Source organism: Nomascus leucogenys, chromosome 4, assembly GCF_006542625.1.
Source record: "Nomascus leucogenys isolate Asia chromosome 4, Asia_NLE_v1, whole genome shotgun sequence".
Classification (NCBI taxonomy): Eukaryota; Metazoa; Chordata; class Mammalia; order Primates; family Hylobatidae; genus Nomascus; species Nomascus leucogenys.
This window is the reverse complement of record NC_044384.1, coordinates 141,547,536-141,563,506: the sequence shown is the minus strand read 5'-3', so window position 1 is coordinate 141,563,506 and position 15,971 is coordinate 141,547,536. Positions and strand designations below refer to the sequence as shown.

The following is a 15,971-nucleotide window of genomic DNA, read 5'->3' as shown; positions in this document are numbered from 1 at the left end:
CTCCACTGCTTTCCGGCCTTGGTGACACAGCAAGACCTTGTCTCTGAAATAAACAAGAAGTAAAAAGAAATAAATGCATTGTTGATAAAGTCAGAGAATAATGAGGGAAATTTTTTGTAGAGAAAACAAAGCTGCAGTGAAGGCCTAAGAAGAAGCCGAAGATGTTTGATTCCAGAGTTACGGGGTTAAAGGCAAAGCTACGCTGTGTGTGAGATGCAGAGAGGCATTCCGGGAAAAGAAAGGCGTCTGAGGCTTTTAAAGAAAAATCCAAAAGAAGGAATAAAGGGGATTGGAAAAGAAATGAGTGAGAAGGGAAGAACTAGGGCCGGCAGTGACCGTTTCCTCTTCCTAGAATGCCTCTTCAAAGAAAACGCATTTATTGATGAGCTGCAATTCATTCCTTCACTTGACATTTGGAGATGGTTTGAGAGTCCTGCTGCAGAGTACCCGGGGCTGCTGCTCATGGCTGCCTAATCCCAGATGACTGGAAGAAGGTGGATTCCTTCCTTCAGTCTCCTGTGCCGGAGATGCCTTTTGCTTGAAGATACCTTGGCCTTGTAGGAACAGGAGAGGAAAATGAGCTTCCTTGGATGCAGAAAGGCAAGGCTGGGAGGAGAGAGGGGTCTGGGGCCCAGAGGCAAGGCTTCTCACGTGGCCTGTACCTCCACTACCATCACCATCAGATCCCTGCTGCATATGTCCAGGCAAATTGATTAGTATGTCCATCTCAGCAGACCCATTCAGCAAGAACGAATTCATATGCCAATGTGTGGGTTGGCCCACATGCCCTCTGAACCAAAACCTGAAAGCAGGCTGTTGTGTAACATCAACCCCTGAGAAGCAAGGTGCCTTTCTTTCTCTCGTGTCTGCTGGGACACCCGCTGACTTCAGGTAGTCAATGTTACACTTAGGGAAAAGGGTGGCAGGACGAGAGGCAGGGAGGGAGAAGCAGTTTTGAGTTTATCAAGAGTGGAAGGGCTCATGCTGTATTTAATTTTATTTAATTTTTCATTTCTGTGGGTACATAGCAGGTGAATCTATATTTACAGGTTACATGAGACGTTTTGATACAAGTTTGCAGTGCTTCATAATCACATTAGGGTAAATGGGGTATCCATCACCTCAAGCATTTATCATTTATGTTCCAAACTATCCAATTATACTGTTATTTTTAAATGTACAATTAACTTACTTTTGACTACAGTCAGCCTGTTGTACTGCCACATACTAGGTCTCAGAATTCTTTCTAGCTACTTTTGCACTGATTAACTATCCCCACGTCTCCCCACTCCCCACTACCCTTCACAGCCTCCAGTAGCCATCATTCCACTACCTCAATGAGTTCAATTATTTTAATTTTTAGTTCCCACAAATATGTGAGAAAATACAACACTTGCCTTTCTGTGCCTTACTTATTTTACTTAGCATAATAACCTCCAGTTCCAGCCATGTTGTTGCAAACGACAGGATCTTGTTCTTTTTTAGGGCTGAATAGTACTCCACTGTGTATAAGCACCATATTTTCTTTATCCATTTGTCTGTTGATGAACACTTGGGTTGCTTCCAAATCTTGGCTATTGTGAACAGTGCCTCAGTAAACATGGGACTGCAGATATCTCTTTGATATACTGATTTCCTTTCTTCTGGGTTTCTATCCAGCAGTTGGGTTGCTGGATCATATGGTAATTCTATTTTTAGTTTTTTGAGGAGCCTCCAACTGTTCTTCATAGTGGTTTTACTAATTTACATTGCCACCAACCGTGTAAAAGGGCTCTGTTTTCTCCACATCCCTGCCAGCATTTGTTATTGCCTGACATTTATTTATTTTTATTTTATTTTATTTTATTTTTTTTGAGACAGAGTCTCGCTCTGTTGCCCAGGCTGGAGTGCAGTGGCACGATCTCGGCTCACTGCAAGCTCCGCCTCCCGGGTTCACGCCATTCTCCTGCCTCAGCCTCCCGAGTAGCTGGGACTACAGGTGCCCACCACCACGCCTGGCTAATTTTTTTGTATTTTTAGTAGAGATAGGGTTTCACCGTGTTAGTCAGGATGGTCTCTATCTCCTGACCTTGTGATCCGCCCGCCTCAGCCTCTCAAAGTGCTGGGATTACGGGTGTGAGCCACCATGGTCACCCAGGCTGGAGTGCAATGGCGCGATCTTGGCTCACTGCAACCTCTGCCTCCCGGGTTCAAGTGATTCTCCTGCCTCAGCCTCCAGAGTATTTGGGATTACAATTGTATGCCACCACACCCAGCTAATTTTTTTTGTATTGTTAGTAGAGATGGGGTTTCACCATGATGGCTGTTCTTGAACTCTGGACCTCAGATGTTCCACCTACCTCGGCCTCCCAAAGTGCTGGGATCACAGGCGTGAGCCACAATGCCCAGCCTGTTATTGCCTGACTTTTGGATAAAAGCCATTTTAACTGGAATGAGATGATATCCCATTATGGTTTTGATTTACATTTCTCTGATGCTCAATGATGTCGAGCATCTTTTTATATACCTGTTTGCTATGTCTTCTCTTGACAAACGTCTATTCAGGTCTTTTGCTCATTTTAAAATCAGATTGTTAGATTCTTTTTTCTATAGAGTTGTTTCAGCTCCTTATACGGGCTGTCATTAATCCTTTGTCAGATGGGTAGTTTGCAAATATTTTCTCCCATTCTGTGGGTTGTCCCTTCACTTTGTTGATTGTTTCACTCATTGCTCTATTTTAAAATCTTTCTATATTCCTTTCAGGGATACTAGCAGTGTCACTTTGTTAGGATCTATGGTTGCATTGCCTTGAGGCCTATCAGTTTTTAAGCAGCCTACAAAAAATTTCTGAGGTCTAGAAAAAAGAATGTGTGACTCTAAGATGGAAAAAATTGAAATAAACATATGTTTGAACTATATGAACATGTGAACTAAATGAACAAATATATATAAAGTGTAAATTTCTAACAATTTTATGATTGATTAAATTTAGTGTTCATAAAATGTCATTACATGTATAGTTGAAAGCAATCTATAGGTTTGCTTTTCTCACTTCACAAGAATTCTGCTATATGCCTCTCTGATTGCAGAGAAGTTGTAGCGGAATTAAATGTGTTCCTCAGAGATAAATAATTTCAAAAGCCAAGTTATAAAAACTCTTTTAATTTTTTACAGCAAAAACGATTGTACTTAACATGAGCCACATGTGCATTTGACAATGCTTGATATTAGGTAGGATGAAATTTCTCAAAGTGAGAACATGGAGGGACTATGGAATCTTAAAATGGCAATGCACACATATATCTGCCTGCAAGGATGTTCATCACAGTTTGGTTTATAATAGCAAGTAACTTCAAGTCACTGACAACTTGAAAAAAATAGCAAATATTTTGAAACCACCTACATTGACACCAGTCAGAGACTATTTTAACAAATCATGGTACCACACAACAGATATGAGGTGATTGCTGAAAATGAGGTTGTCGAAGAAATTATTTAATTTGATCTAGAAAGACCTTCGAGATGTATTAAAATGTAAAACAGTTTGTGCAGTATGATTGCCCTTGTTTATACAAGGAAAAACTATTCCTACAGAAAAAGACTGGCAAGAGGTACAACAGTGTGCTCCCGATGAGTGGTTATCTCTGGGTAGTAGAATAACAAGTGAGTTACGTTTTATTTTCTTTTATAATTCTCTGTGTCTTCTACCAGGAGTACTTACTATTTCTGGAAAGCAGACGGATATGTTTTATACAGAAAGGAAACACTTTATAATGGATGGCTTTTTTCCTGATAATTAATATGTTTGCATCAAAGAATCCTACATGTAGGGTTGGACTGAGTGGAGTCAGCAGACATCTGCCTTTCTCAAGTTTGAGGTTGAACACATTGAAATGTTTTAAAAATAGAAGTACCATTTGATCCAGCAATCCTTGAATCTACCCAGAGGAAAATAAGTCGTGATAGGAAAAAGATACTCAGACACACACGCTTATAGCAGTACAATTAACAATTGCAAAAATATGGAACCAGCCCAAATGATAATCAATGAGTGGATAGAGAAATTGTGGTGTATACCACATCATTCATACACACACACACACACACACACACACACACATCACATCATATATATACACACACACATCACATCATATATATATACACACCACATCATATATATACACCACATCGTATACATATACCACATCATTCATATATATATGTGATGGAAACCTACTCAGTTATAAAAAGGAATGAATTAATGGCATTTACAACAACCAGGATGGAACTGGAGACCATTATTCTAAGTGAAGTAACTCAGGAATGGAAAACCAAACACACTATGTTCTCACTCACAGGTGGAAGCTAAGCTATGAGGATGCAAAGGCATAAGAATGGTACAGTGGACTTTGGGGACCCAGGGGAAAGGCTGCGAGGGGGTGGAGGGATAAAAGACTACAAACTGGATGTAGTATATATTGCTCAGGTAATGGGTGCACAAAAATCTCACAAATCACCACTAAAGAACTCGCTCGCGTAACGAATACCACCTGTTCCCCCAAAACCTACAGAATGTTTTTTAAAAAAGAAATCATTTAGACAGAGGTTTTGACTACATAATAGCAACAAACACTCTTGTCACCACCACTAGTCAAAATAAGCCTTTTCTCTTTTTAAAATTTTTTGCAGAGATGGGGCTTTGCTATGTTGCCCAGGCTGGTTTCGAACCGCTGAGCTCAAGCAATCCTCCCACCTCAGCCTTCCAAAGTGCTGGGATTACAGGTGTGAGCCACGGCGCCCGGCTTCTTTTCTATTTTCTTTTGAGACAGGGTCTTGCTCTGTCTCCTAGGCTGGAGTGCAATGGTGAGATCATGGCTCACTGCAGCCTCTGCCTCCTGGGCTCAAGCCATCCTCCTGCCTCAGTCTCCTAAGTAGCTGGTGTGCAACACCATACCCGGCTAGGTTTTTATTTTTTTTTGTAGAGATGGAGGCTCAATATATTATCCAGGCTGGTCTTGAGCTCCTGAGCTCCAGTGATCTTTTTGCCTAGCCTCTCAAAGTGCTGGGATTACAGGCATGAGCCACTGTGCCTGGCCCAGAATAAGCCTTTAAAAAACTAAATTGTATTTTGCAGTCCTTCAATGTTGTCTCTTATAAAGACTTATAAAGATAAGGTTCCAAGACTTCACCTTAGCCTGCCCCTTCTCCTCAACTCTATCCATATCTCCAGGGTGATCTCCGGCTACTGTGACGCCCCTGCGTGACTGTCTGAAGGTACGGAAATGTGCCCCTATCACATTGGGAAGGGAAAAAGCAGATTACATGCAAAGCATGTCTGCCATATCCTCATTTATGTAAAATTGAAGACACCTATTTTATTTAATATTAATTTTTTTTTTAGAGATGGGGTCTTACTATGCTGCCCAGGCTGGAACACAGTGACTATTCAGAGAACCCATAGTTTAATCTGTATACATACACAGAACTTTCAGGAAGGAAATGCTCAAAATATTCACTGTGGTTACCCATGGGTGTATCATTGTGAGCAATTTTAAAAATACATGGTTTGAAATTTTTACAGGGATAAAACGTCATTTTTATAAAATTGATCTGTGACTCTTGGATTGTTTGACACATTCTTTGTTTAAGAGCTCTGTTAGGAAAGAGCAAATGAAATGTGATCTCAGGCCAGGCGCAGTGGTTCATACCCATAATCCCAGCACTTTGAGAGGCCAAAGCAGGTAATCACCTGAGGTCAGGAGTTCGAGACCAGCCTGACCAATATGGTGAAACCCCACCTCTACTAGAAATACAAAAAAAAAAAAAAATTAACAGGGCATGGTAGCATGCGACTGTAGTCCCAGCAACTCGAGTGGCTGAGACAGGAGACTTGCTTGAACCCAGGAGGTAGAGGTAGCAGTGAGCCGAGATCATGCCACTGCACTCCATCCAGCATAGGTGACAAAGCGAGACTCCATCTCAAAAAATAATAAAAAAATAAACAAATAAATAAGATATCAAAATGCCGAGTGTTGTGACTCATGCCAGAAATCCCAGCACTTTGGGAGGCTGAGGTGGGAGGATCTCTTGAGACCAGGAGTTTGAGACCAGCCTGGGCAATATAGTGGGACTCCATCTCTATAAAATATTTAAAAACTAGCTGGGTGTCATGGTACATGCCTGTAGTCCCAGTGACTTGGGAGGTTGAGGCACGAGGATTGCTGGAGCTCAGGAGTTTGAGGCTACAGTGAGCTATGATCATGCCACTGCACTCCAGCCTGGGCGACAGAGTGAGATCCCAACTCAAAAAAAAAAAAATTCTCAAAAATTAATTTTTAGAGAAAAAGTGGACGGAGAGTGTACATGGTTAGCAGGATGAAGAGGGGCTTCTGGGATGCTTGGCTTTGTCCTGCGGCATGTGTGCTTGGTCTTGGGGTGGTTGTGACAACTGAGCATGTTATGAGGGACACATAGATTGGATTTTACCCCAGGCCGAGGACTCAGAATGTTGGCACTGCTGAGGCCACTGTTCTTCCACGGAGGGGCACAGGCCATCTGCTTTAGGCAAGAATCATGAACGTAGCCAAGAGTCTCAGCTACCTGGGAGGAGGGGACCTATGTGTAGGCCAAGCAAACAGAAGAAAAGCACCTTTTGAGAGGCGAACATTCAGCATTCAATTTAGAGGGTTGTGGGAGGCAGTATGAAAAGGTGGGTAATTAGGAGGATCTGGGATCAGAGACCCTTCTGTCCCCATCCCACCCTTCCACTCAAAGTGGGACCTTCTTACCATTCCAGACTCGTTCAATTCTCATGCCAGTGAGGGACTTGTTACCCCAACTGCTGGGAGTGTGGTCACAGACTACCTCCAGCTGCTAGCACCCCCAGGGTTTGCCTCAGCTGCAGAGCCACCTTGCCCAGGGCCACACCCTTCAGGGCTGTCCCATGTCCAGTGACTGATCGAGAGGGCATAAAGGCCTGGCCACCCTGGCCCACTTCGAGATAACCCTGAAGTGCCATTCGGGCTCCAGAGCTTCCCACGTGCTGGCTGAGGCTGGCAGTGGTTGCACCAGAGCTCCACTTCTTTATCTGCCCTCTCCTGCTCCCTCCCTTCCCTTCCAAGGGTGTCATCTCAAGGGTACCCCCTGAGGAACACACTGCATACTAACCCTGGACTCTCCTTGCTGAGGAGCCCAACCTGGGACAGTTAAGTTACTTAATCACTCCGAGCCTCCATTTCTTTTCTTGTTTTAGAGATGGGGTCTCGCTGCGTTGACCAGGCTGGAGTGCAGGGATTATTCACAGGTGCAGTCATGGCTCATTACAGCAGGAACTCCTGGGCTCAAGTGAACCTCGTGCCTCAGCCTCCCAAGTAGCTGGGATTACAGGCACCTGCTACTATGCCCACCTTCCATTTCTTCATCTATAAAAATCAGGATGATGATAATTTGGTGTCCATTGCATAGGATTGAGAATTATATGAGGTCATATATGTAAAACACTTACCAACTTTGTACATAATAACTGCTTAATAAATGGTAACTATTGTTATTGCTATTAGGAAAGAAACAACCTATCCTTGACTCTTCCCACCATAATTCATTAACAGTTTATCCAGTAGTTTAGCCCCTAAGAGAAGGCTCCAGAAAATGTGGACACGGGGCGAATAAAGGCTGGTGGAAGACAGAAGTGAAGAAGGTTTGGAGGAAAGGATGTTACCAAACAAGGGCAGCCTGCAAAAACGTGCATTCTTCTAATAAAAGATCAGTCTGGGCCAGCTGCAGTGGCTCACAACTGATAGCCCAGGACTTTGGGAGGCCGAGGTGGGAAGGCTGCTTAAGCCCAGGACTCTGAGACCAGCCTGGGCAACTTAGCGAGACCCTGTCTCTACAAAAAAAGAAAAAAAGAAAAATTAGCTGGGCATGATGGTGCATACCTGTAGTCCCAGCTACTCGGGAGGCTGACCCAGTAGGATGGCTTGGACCCAGGAGGTCATGGCTGCAGTGAGCTATGATGGCACCACTGCACTCCAGCCTGGGTGACAGAGTGAGACTGTCTCAAATAAAAACAAAAAAAAAGACGAGTCAACAGGCATCTGGGCCATCAACAAGCCTCCTACGAGTCTAGTTAGCACAAGGCAGTTCCCATCGGGCTGGCCACTTTGGAGCAACCTAACCATCTGTGATCTTGGTCCGCCACGCTGGGAGAAGCTGGAGCCGCAGTGGCTTCCAGGAGAGTGAGCATCCTCTGTGGTCCATCTTCTCGAGGGGCTGGGCCTAGCACAGGTAAGGTGGCCCATGCTGCAGGACTGTGCACGCAGTGGGGCCTCAGGGGTGTGCAAGGCTGAGCCCTCACACTTTAACGAGGAGTAGAGAGGGGTATGTCTGCCCTCCCCACTGTCGCTTCTGTCTTCCGCATGCATGCCCCCTGCCCATTTCCTGGGCCTTGGTGTCGGACCCTAGGTCCTCCCAGACGCCTGGCGCCTGTGCTCCTCACCTCCTGCTTGTGGTGCTCCATTCGGAGGAGCAGAGGGAACCATGGTTTTACAGTGGCGGGGACTTTTTGTTCCCTGAGTTGTTTTCGTATCCGGCTTGGCTGCATTTTCCTCGAGAAATCTGCGTCCTGGCTATAGATTTGGCTTTGGGGGAGCCGTCCATCTGGATGTGTTTGATTGTAAAGTACTGTCGTGTATTTAAAGTTATGGCCGTCCATGATGAAGAGCAGACATGGGCATGTGGTTTTCTAGCCCAGAGATTACACGAAGCCTCTGGGGCTTCGACGAATGCAGGAGGCGTGCGGCCTGTAGAGTCAGCTGGTATTCTGAGACATCCTATTTGTCCCCAAGCTCTGGCAAGTGAAGCTCAGAGCAGCCCTGGCCTGCAAATCCCTTTTCACAGTGCCTATAAATTTCAGAAATCTTACTTTGAGGATACCATTTAGCTAACACATAATTTTTTTCTGGCAGTTTATTGATACTTAAAAATAATCTTTGCTGTACTCCAAGTTGGGACTAGTGTACGTTGATAGTCTACCATATGCCATCACTAGGAAATAAGGGAATTCTCTCTCTCTCTCTCTCAATAAAGATAAGCCCATTAAATAGAAAAATCATTTTCCAGGTAAACCTTTCATATATATATATGAATATATACTTCACCTTTTTAAATAATTCATGTCATTACTAAATACTAATGATCCGCCAGCCTTTTACATACATTGTTGCATTTAGCCCTTAAGAACCCCAAAAAGCCGGTATTATTCTCACCGTTTAGATAGTGAGAAAAATAGAAGCCCAGAGAACTTGTGTAACATGGCCAGAATTATACGCTGAGTGAGCGAGTGCCCGAGTGGCGATTTGATTTCAATTTTGTCCAACCCTGCAGCCCATGGGATTGCCACCACGCTGTGATGCCTCACTTGTTTCTTTCAAATTAGAGGTGATCAGGCATATTTTTAACCTTTTCTTCACGAGTTACTGACAAAATTATGAACATCAGTGATAATGCATTGCCAAAGGACTGACTTACGCAGGATCCTCAGGTGAAGTGATGGAAATCAAGTAACGCTTAAGCAAAGAGAGAAGGAGCAGGGTGCAGCCGGGTCTCAGAAATGAATTGGGACTCGGACCCATACCCATCGGGACCTTCTCCATCCTTCCTCTCTGCTCTACTCCATGCACTTATTTCTATTTTTTTCTCTCTTTTCCTGCAGACCAATCTGAAGGTGGGCAGTCCAGAGCTGGTATCCATGTCTCTAGGGTATCATCAAAGACTAGAGTCCTCACAGCTTCCTGCCCTGCCTTTCTTTTGCTTTTGCTCTTGTTATCAGAAGATGGCTGCCATTTTTGCAGGCACCTGCCTCTCCTCCCAGGCTAGAATACAGGATAAAGGTGAAAGGCAATGGAGAATCTTTTTGCCTCCTGTGCACAGGGCCAGATCCTGCCTTACCATCAAGGACCTTCTAAACCCTCAGGGAAGATAAACATGGAGCAGTTAATTGCACAACTGAAGAATGTCGTTAAGAAGATGTAAGAGTACCCAAGAGAAATGAGTGCCTACAAAAGGCAGCTATAAGATTGTTCATATAGCTTCATGCATAATAGCCCCAAATGGCAAATAACCCAAACGCCCATCAACAGAAGAATGAATAAATAAATTTCATACAATGGAAGACTACCCAGCAAAAACAACAACAACCCGCTGCTGAATGCAACAGCATGAATCACTCTCACAGGCGTAGGGCTGCATGCGAGAAAGCAGACACAAAAGAACACACGCTGCATTCTGTTTATATGAAGTCTAAGAACAGGCCAGAGAAGAGAGAAGAGCATTTACTTCCGAAAGGGGGTTAATATTAGTATTTTTTGAGTCAGGGTCTCTCTCTGTCACCCAGCCTAGAGGGCAGTGGTGCAATCCCAGGTAATGCAACCTCTGCCTCCCAGGTACAAGTGATTCTCCTTCCTCAGCCTCCCGAGTAGTTGGGATTACAGGCTTGCACCACCATGCCCAGCTAATTTTTGTATTTTTAGTAGAAACAAGGTTTCACCATTTGCCCAGGCTAGAAATGGTTTATATCTTGATCTGAATGGTGATTTTGCAGTTGTACACATATGCAAATTTGTCAAGGTGTGCACTTGTACACGTTTCTCTATTTACATTATCCCTCAATTTTGCTTTTTTTTTTTTTTTTTTCCGAGCATTGCTCTGTTGCCCAGGCTGGAGTGCAATAGTGCAACCTCAGCTCACTGCAGCCTCTGTCTCCCAGATTTAAGCAATTCTCTTGTCTCAGCCTCCCGAGTAGCTGGGATTACAGGTGTGCATCACCACATCCAGCTGCTTTTTTTAAAGTAGAGATGGGGTTTCACCATGTGGCCAGGCTGGTCTCAAACTTCTGGCCTCAAGGGACCTGCCTGCTGTGGTCTCCCAAAGTGCTAGGATTACAGGTGTGAGACACTGTACCTGGCCCATTATCCCTCAATTTTTTAAATGTAAGTGGATGTGGACCTAAAAGGGAATTTTCAACTTTGTTTTTTTTGTTTTGTTTTGTTTTGTTTTTTGTTTTGAGACAGGGTCTCACTCTGTTGCCCAGGCTGGAGTGCAGTGGTGCAATCACAGCTCACTGCAGCCTCAAACTTCCAGGCTCGAACGATCCTCTCACCTGAGCCTCCTGAGTATCTGGGACCACAGGCACCTTGTTCCAAAATAAATAAAGAGAGCGATGGATATACAGATAGTCCCTGAAGCTTGTAATTGGCCTTGTAGTTTTCACTGTTGGCTCACGGCTGTGTTGCACAGTAGTTCTCAATTCTGGCTGTGCATTAGAATCACTTTTGTTTTAATTTTTTATTTAATTTGATTCCTTTTCTTTTCTTTTTTTTTTTTTTTTTTTTGAGACACAGTCACACTCTGTCGCCCAGGCTGGAGTGCAGTGGCACGATACTGGCTCACTGCAACCTCTGCCTCCCAGGTTCAAGTGATTCTCCTACCTCAGCCTCCCAAGTACATGGGATGACAGGCGCACACCACCATGCCCAGCTAATTTTTGTATTTTTAGTACAGATAGGCTTGCATCATGTTGGCCAGGTTGGTATCAAATTCCTTACCTCATGTGATCTCCCGCCTTGGCCTCCCAAAGTACTGGGATTACAGGTGAAAGCCACCACGCCTGTCCCCCTTTTCTTTTTTTTTTTTTCATGTAAGACAGGTAATGTGCCAACGTTGTAACAAGGTTTGAGGGAGGCACATCTCACGCTCGAGCACAACATCCCAATCATCGCACTTATGACCTACAAAAGGATCTAATCTGATTTTTGACACAGGTAATCTATTTACCTGCTTTAACATTCAACTAATTTTAAAAGGTCCATAGGAAAAGTTGCTCTCTGCCCTCGGTCTCCCAGTCTCCTATAACTCCCTCAGAGGCAACCCTCATCCCAAGGGTCTTGTGAATCCTTCTAGAGATTTTATGCTTCTATAACCAAAGGCAAATACACATTATTATCCCCTATACAAATGGAAGCATACTGATTTACACCAGCTCCGTTCATATAACATCTGATCTTGAGACTTTTTCTTACCAGTGTTATAAACAGCTGCCCCAGTCTTTTTGATGGTTGCCTAGTATTCAAGTGTCTATATTTACCAGCATGTATTTGAGTCCCTGGGTTTTTCTAAAGATACTCATGCCCTGGGGCTTCCTCAGCTCTAATGTGCCTGGGTATGAGGTGCAGGCAGGTGTGGGAACCACTGGCATGGCTCACTGGTCTCTTTCTTCTTCAGCCTATGGTAGGCACAGTCCTGGTTTCCTAGCACTTACAGAGCTGCTTCAGGGTTTTGGAAAGTGAAATGAATTCCTTCTTTCTGATGAACAGAGAGCAGTCATAGATAAGACTCTCATTTGCAACGGACACAGGACCAAGAAATTGAGAAAAGCTGGCCCAAAGCCTTGGTCCTTTATGTAAGAGTAGGGAAGGAGATTGCATGGCACAGTCCCTAAGTTTTCCAATAGCACAGGACTTGACAGGTAGTGGAGATACAAACAAAAAGTCATAAGATACATGAAACTCTTGCCAGACTCTCTGAGCTAGAGAAGCGGTAGGTGGGTTTCAGCCCAGGTCAATGAAAGATGGAATTTTTATTTTTATTGTTTTAGAGACAGGGTCTCGCTATGTCACCCAGGCTGGAGCGCAATGGCGTGATCATAGCTCACTGGGCCTTAAATGAACTCTTGGGCTCAAGTGATCCTCCTGCTTCAGCCTGTCGAGTAGCTGGGAAGTATAGGTGCCTGGCCAAGATGGAATGTTGACAAAAATAGTCCAGACTATACTTATAGCTCCTAGGGCTAAACATACGTCTGTGCGGAATATTAGACTGTTTTCTGAGTTCATCAACTTTAGGCAGCCAAAAAAGTTGGCTATATGTTGGGCCCAATCAAGAGAAGTAGCAGAAACATAAGATAAAACATTATTATACTATCATATAAAAGTATTGCATTTTAAGAAAGAAACAGGGTCTTGTTCTGTCACCCAGGCTGGAGTGCAGTGGTGTGATCATAGCTCAATACAGCCTGGAACTCCTTAGCTCAAGCAATCCTCCCACTTCAGCCTCCTAAGTAACTGGGACTACAGGTGCACACCACTACGTCTGGCTACTTTTTAAATTTTTTGTAGAGACGGGGTCTTGCTATGTTGCCCAGTCTGTTCTTTAACCCCTATCCTACCGCCTCAGCCTCCCTAAGGGCTGGGATTATGGCTGGGATTACAGGAGTGAGCCACCACATCTGGCAAAAGTATTGTATTTTTGAGTCTGAATTTTATGGAATTTTGGTCAATAAACCTCAGAAAAATATGCTTAGGACCTGAGCAGGGCACTTTAAAAGTTAAAGGAAAAGGCAAGGACGGGGATTTGGAAGGAAACTGAAAGCATTTGGACTTTTTAATACGGTAAAACTGACAGATAATATGCCTAATGATTTTATTTTATAAAACTAAATAGACCTGGCCAGGCGCAGCGGCTTACGCCTGTAATGAGCAGTTTGGGAGGCCGAGGAGGGCGGATCACTCGAGGTCAGGAGTTTGAAACCAGCCTGGCCAACTTGGTGGAACCCCATCTCTACTAAAAATACAAAACAATTAGCTGGACATGGTGGCAGGTGCCTGTAATCCCAGCTACTTGGGAGGCTGAGGCAGGAGAACTGCTTGAACCCGGGACGTGGAGGTTATAGTGAGCCGAGATCATGTCACTGCACTCCAGCCTGGGTGACACAGCAAGACTCCATCTCAAATAATAATAACAAATTAAATTAAATTAAATTAAGTAGACCTAACCTCAAACTAGAAACAACCAAAATGTCCTTCAGTAGGTGAATAGTTATACAAACTGTGCTAGAGCCATGCTGTGGAGTACTATTCAGCAAGAAAAACAAATGGCTATAGATGCATGCAGGTACCTGGGATGAATCTCAAGGGAATTATGTGGGGCGAAAAAAGCAAATTTCAAAAGCTTATATGCTATGCGATTCCACTTATATAACATTCTATAAACGAAACTGCTAGGTGAAGTGGCTCATGTCTGTAATCCCAGCACTTTGGGAGGTCGAGGCATGTGGATTGCTTGAGTCCAGGAGTTTGAGACCAGCCTAGCCAACATGGTGAAACCCCATTTTTAGGTCGGGTGTGGTAGCTCACGTCTGGAATCCCAACAATTTGGGAGGCTGAGGTGGGTGGATCACCTGAGGTCGGGAGTTCAAGACCAGCCTGGCCAATGTGGTGAAACCCCATTGCTTCTAAAAATACAAAAATTAGCCAGGGATGGTGGCGTGCACCTGTAATCCCAGCTACTCAAGAGACTGAGACACGAGAACAGCTTAAACCCAGGAGGCGGAGGTTGCAGTGAGCCGATATTGTGCCATTGCACTCCAGCCTGGGTGACAGACTGAGACTCTGACAAAAAAAAAAAAAGAGAGAGAGAAAGAAAGAAAGAAGAAAAAGAAAAGAAAGAAAGAAAGAAAGGAAAGAAAGAAAGAAAGAAAGAAAGAAAGAAAGAAAGAAAGAAAGAAAGAAAAAGAAAGACCTTGTGTCTATAAAAAACAGAAAAATTACCTGGGTATGGTGGTGTGTGCTTGTTGTCCCAGCTACTTGGGAGTCTGAGGTGAGAGGATCACCTGCAACCGCACTTGAGATTGAGGCTGCAGTGACTGTGATTGCACCACTGCACTCCAGAGCCTGGGTGACAGAGCAAGACCCTATCTCCAAACAAAACAAAACACCCAAATTATAGAGACGGAGAATAGAATAGACAAGTGATTGCCAGGGTTAGGGAGGTGGGGAGGAAGACAGATGGCTATGACTGTAAAAGTGAAGCACCAGGGGTCCAGGCACGGTGGCTCATGCCTGTAATCCCAGCACTTTGGGAGGCCGAGGCGGGTGGACCACAAGGTCAGGAGATCGAGACCATCCTGGCTAACATGGTGAAACCCCGTCTCTACTAAGAATACAAAAAATTAGCTGGGCATGGTAGCTGGTGCCTGTGGTCCCAGCAACTCGGGAGGCTGAGGCAGGAGAATGGCGTGAACCCGGGAGGCGGAGCTTGCAGTGAGCGGAGATTGCACCACTGCACTCTAGCCTGGGCAACAAAACGAGACTCCGTCTCAAAAAAAAATTAAAAGTGAAGCACCAGGGACCGTGGTGATCATGAAACTCTTCCGTAGCTTGCCTGTGGTGGTAGTTTTACCCACCCATGCAATAAAACTATATAGAACTAAACACACACACACACACACACACCCCTAGTGAAAATCTGATGTAAAACTAGTGAAATCTGAAAAAGGTCAGTGGATTACATCAACGTCAATTTCCCAGTTGTGACACTGGGTACTATAGTTACGCAAAATGCTACCATTAGTGAGAGACTGGGTGAAGGGCACAACAGATAGATTTGAGATCTGCAATTATCTCGAACATCTAATTTAAGAAATCAAATAAGCCTAGACTGTTAGTGCTAGAGAAAAGTGGAAATGGACCACACTGACTTTTACCCAACTCAAAAGGGGGCAGCTCTTGACTTTTAATAGAGGCAGATTTTAAACAAATGAAAACTATGTACCTTTTCACACACTGAATAATAAACTTATGAAATGTATTAACCTAACAAATGAGAGGATGAAGATTTATACAATGTGTATGTGTGTGTATAAATATATATACTAAAGACAGCATCTCAGCTCTGTCCCCTAGGCTGCTAGAGTGCAGTGGCGGAATCATAACACACTGCAGCCTCAAACTGCTGGGCTCAAGTAATTCTCCTGCCTTGGCCTCCCAAAGCGTTTGGATTATAGGCATGTTGAGTCACTGTACCTGGCCCAAATATAAATATATATATATGCAACATTGGGTTTCTAAGACACATGAAGAAGTTTTGGGAGCATTTCTGACCTTGGAGTTTGAAATCATAAAAAAGATCCTCATGCATCTGCAATCAGGTCCCGAGTGAAT

General features: G+C 44.1%; 1 non-coding gene across 1 annotated transcript; it reads right to left on the bottom strand.

The window, feature by feature from the left end:
- Positions 1 to 11,673: 11,673 nt before the first annotated feature.
- LOC115834984 lies at positions 11,674 to 11,777 on the bottom strand. The gene has a single exon (XR_004029964.1). It is a non-coding gene; the product is annotated as a small nucleolar RNA U13 (small nucleolar RNA).
- Positions 11,778 to 15,971: the final 4,194 nt, after the last annotated feature.